This window comes from Olea europaea, chromosome 17, assembly GCF_002742605.1.
Source record: "Olea europaea var. sylvestris chromosome 17, O_europaea_v1, whole genome shotgun sequence".
NCBI lineage: Eukaryota > Viridiplantae > Streptophyta > Magnoliopsida > Lamiales > Oleaceae > Olea > Olea europaea.
This window is the reverse complement of record NC_036253.1, coordinates 19,282,986-19,287,964: the sequence shown is the minus strand read 5'-3', so window position 1 is coordinate 19,287,964 and position 4,979 is coordinate 19,282,986.

Genomic DNA, 4,979 nt, shown 5'->3' with positions numbered 1-4,979 from the left:
TTTAGTCCCCTAACTTTTCAAATTTAAAATATAGTATAAAAGTAAATAAATTCTAGTATATGCGAATTTTTGGGTGTTTACAGTCTTCCCTCCTTAAATATTTTCGTTCTTGAAAATTACGTTGGCTAATTGAATAGTTCTGAATACTTGTTTTTAAGCTCCTCTTCCTTCTCCCATGTTGACTCATCTCGTCTATGATTTCCTCATTGCACTTTGACCTGGGAAACTTCTTTATTTCTGATTTGATGTACTTTTCTATCCAAAATCATCATTGGGATTTCTTCATATGATAGATCTGTACCTCTAAAGCTTGGTAACTTACAACATGATTGGGATCATGGACATATTTTCTGAGCATTGAAACATGGAACACATTATGCACTGCTGCTAGTTCAGGTGGTAAGGCACTTTTGTAAGCCAATTTACCAATCCTTTCAAGAATTTCAAAAGGTCCAATGAATTGCGATATCAACTTCCCTTTCTTTCCAAATCTCTATACACCCTTCATTGGTACTACCTTTAGAAAAATCATGTCCCCCACTTGAAATTCTAAATCTTTTCTTTTACCATCAACATAACTTTTTTGTCGTTCTTGTACTGTCTTTATTCTTGCTCTAATCTTATCAACTGCCCCATCTGTTCGTTCAATTATTTCTGGACCCAAAATTCTATTCTCTCCGACCTCATCCCAATGGATAGGGGATTGCACTTTTTACNGTATTTTATGTAAGAAATAAATGCAAAGTCTTTTGGCATTTCATAATAGGTTTCATTTCAATGTATTTTATGTGAGAAATAAGTGCAAAGTCTTTTGGCATTTTTAAAAGTTTTTTTTTTTTTGTCGCTACATTAGTAGGCCTAAAAGTCTGTCAAAAAGTCGTGTTTTTCCCATAAAGAATCTCAATTCTATACAATCATTATTTCTTCCCTATCTAACCAACACATGGTAGTCTGTCACTATCATATCCCAAAAATCTAGGCAAATAAATCATTTTAAAACAAAACTACCTATCCATCGTTTAACATACACGTGCACTAACCCCCAACAAATTAAAAATCAAAATGAAACACTCCATACACATGACACGTGGCGGGTTACATTTTATCCAAGGTTTCAATTAAATTGCAAAACTAGTTTTCATCAACTTCTTCAAACTGAAATATCTTAGAGCTGATTTATTCGAATCAACCATTTCTCAAGCCTAATATACGTAATTAATTACGAGCTATACAACGAATAAAATATTGATATATTTATCATTACTCTATCAATATTAAAATATTTAACCCAATTAAAATCGAATTTAGCCCCCGTTTAAACCCCATTACCTGAAAATGAAAATGGGAGGAATAGTATTTTTTTTAGAAAAATGAGTGGTTGAAAAAGAGGAAAAGTTTTCGATTTACGTGTAATATTATTTTATGGAAGATTGTGTAGTTGAAAATTGGAGAAAGAAAAATGGAATGTAATATAATTGAATTTAATGGGGATCAAACGGGGGCTTATTGTATTTATCATTTTAGTCCCCTAACTTTTCAAATTTAAAATATAGTATAAAAGTAAATAAATTCTAGTATATGCGAATTTTTGGGAGTTTACAGTCTTCCCTCCTTAAATATTTTCGTTCTTGAAAATTACGTTGGCTAATTGAATAGTTCTGAATACTTGTTTTTAAGCTCCTCTTCCTTCTCCCATGTTGACTCATCTCGTCTATGATTTCCCCATTGCACTTTGACCTGGGAAACTTCTTTATTTCTGATTTGATGTACTTTTCTATCCAAAATCATCATTGGGATTTCTTCATATGATAGATCTTTTTGTACCTCTAAAGCTTGGTAACTTACAACATGATTGGGATCATGGACATATTTTTTGAGCATTGAAACATGGAACACATTATGCACTGCTGCTAGTTCAGGTGGTAAGGCACTTTTGTAAGCCAATTTACCAATCCTTTCAAGAATTTCAAAAGGTCCAATGAATTGCGATTTCAACTTCCCTTTCTTTCCAAATCTCTATACACCCTTCATTGGTACTACCTTTAGAAAAATCATGTCCCGCACTTGAAATTCTAAATCTTTTCTTTTACCATCAACATAACTTTTTTGTCGTTCTTGTGCTGTCTTTATTCTTGCTCTAATCTTATCAACTGCCTCATCTGTTCGTTCAATTATTTCTGGACCCAAAATTCTATTCTCTCCGACCTCATCCCAATGGATAGGGGATTGCACTTTTTACCATAAAGAGCTTCATATGGGGTCATGCCGATACTGGGCTTGAATCTATTGTTGTAAGCAAACTCCACTAAAGATAGGTGTGTCTCTCGACTACCGCCAAGATCCAAAACACATGCCCTCAAAATATCTTCTAGAGTTTGAATGGTTCTTTCTGATCGTCCATCCATCTGAGGATGATAAGCAGTACTAAACTTTAGTTTCGTCCCCATGGCTGCTCGCAAACTTTTCCAAATTTTAGATGTGAACATCAGGTCTTTATCTAAAACAATGGTGACTAGAGCTCTATACAATTTGACTACCTCTTTGATGTATAACTACTGTTCCATGTTGAAATTTATTTTGATTGGTAGAAAATGGGCTGACTTCGTCAGGCGATCAACCATTACCCAGACCTCGGGAGGCTTACTACAAAGTCCATCATTATGTTTTCCCATTTCCATTCTGGAATATCTAATTGTTTCGATAGTCTTGACGACTTTTGATGTTCTACCTTGGCCTGTTGACAAACGATATATTTCTCCACGAACAAACCAATTCCTCTCTTCATGTTTCTCCACCAAAATATAAATCGAAGATCTCGATATATTTTCATACCACCTAGATGTGTAGAATAAGGGATAGAGTAAGCCCCGTCCAATATCTTGTTTCTTATACTTTTATCCCTAGGTACACACATTCTTCCATTAATAGTCAGCACGTTATCTACAGGTACTTCAAACCCTATACATTTATTAGTACCAATTTCGACCTTTAAGTTCTATAAAAATGGATAAGTCCTATGCCTCCTTGATTTTGATCCCAAAGTGTAGGTTGAATCATGAACGCTTTTATTTTGCTGTAATCTGAGTCAGTGGTGTGATAACTTCCAATCTCAAATTTTCAAAGTCCCTTATCAGGTGTTCCTGCACTGTGGATAAAACTGCTAACCGCGATCATGTCTTCCTACTTAAGGTGTTTGCGACTACATTGACCTTACTCAGATGGTAATTAATTGTATAATCGTAATCCAGCACCTCGATATCCTACGTTGTGAGATAAATCAATTTTTGACAGACAAAATCCAAATGCAAGTTCCAAACTTTTTTTTTTTTTTTTTTGTATATGTTGCTGCTATCACCGTATTTGAGTATCTAAATTTTCTAGGATAAATAATAAAAAATTTTATGGCATTTAAAGGTGAAAAAGAATATTGAATTTTAGTAGGCATAAAAGTCTGTCAAAAAGCCATGTCTTTTCCGTAAAGAGTCTCAATTCCATACAATCATTATTTCTTCCCTATCTAACCAATACATGGTAGTCTATCACTATCATATGCGAAATATAGGCAAATAAATCATTTTAAAATAAAACTACCTATCCATCATTTAACATACACGTGCACTAACCCCAAAAAATTCAAAATCAAAATGAAACACTTCATACACGTGACACGTGGTGGGGTACATTTTCATCCAATGTTTCAATCAAATTGCAAAACTAATTTTAATCAACTTCTTCAAACTGAAATATCTTGTAGTTGATTTATTAGAATCGACTTTTTGTCGAACATAATATGAATAATTAATTACTAGTTATCCAACGAATACAATATTGATATATTTATCATTACTCGATCAATATTTAAATATTTAACCCAATTAAAATTGAATTTATTGTATTTATCATTTTAGTCCCCTAACTTTTCAAATTTAAAATATAGTATAAAAGTAAATAAATTCTAGTACATGCGAATATTCGGGAGTTTACAGCCTTGGTTAAGAATAGCAATCAAGGGCCAGCTACTCATGATTTAGCCCTCGTTTGATCCCCATTAAATTCAATTACATTACATTCCATTTTTCTATCTCCTATTTTCAACCACACAATCTCCCATAAAATAATATTACACGTAAATCGAAAACTTTTCATTTTTTTCAGCCACTCATTTTTCTTAAAAATACTATTCCCCCCATTTTCATTTTCAGGTAATGGGGGTCAAACGGGGGCTTAGTATAAATTACGCTATATGAGTCACGGAATGTTTTCTACGACAACTTTTGCTCATTCATCACATTGATAAACTCGTAACACTATTTCTTTAGTTCAGAAAGTACAACATAACAACAAGATATTTGTCCCCCATAATATCGTCAAAACTTATATTTATCAAAAAAAAAAAAAAAAGGAGGACAATATAGTTTGTCATAATAATTATTCCAATAAAGTTTTGCGAGAAAATTATTTGTTGTGAACACTATTTTAAAAGTATAACTTGTGTTATCTATTCTATTTTACAACGATATAGCTACCCCTTTTAACAAGTCATGTTTGTCGCATAAATTGTTCTACAATGAGGTTGATGCGTTGCATAATATATTTTAAAATATTCAATGTTTACAGTAAAATTTATTAGGTAACAAGTTGTGTTTTATTTTGTAACACAGGGAGCTGGTGTCATTATTTGTACAATAATACACTGTTTTTGCCTAATTTATTTTGTATTTATTTATATATGTAGCATATTCTATTTCACATCATATAAAATTACTACACAAATTATTTTGAGATAACGAATATTCTTTATGTGACAAATTGTGTTTGTAACTACGTTTATTTCGCAACATAAAGTTTGATGCTTCACCATTTATGCAACGATATATAGTTGTTGCTAATTTATTTTGTATTTATATATGTCATGGATTTTATTTTACACACAAAAAATAGAGCTGACTTTTGTTGATAATAGAATTTTCCCACGAAAA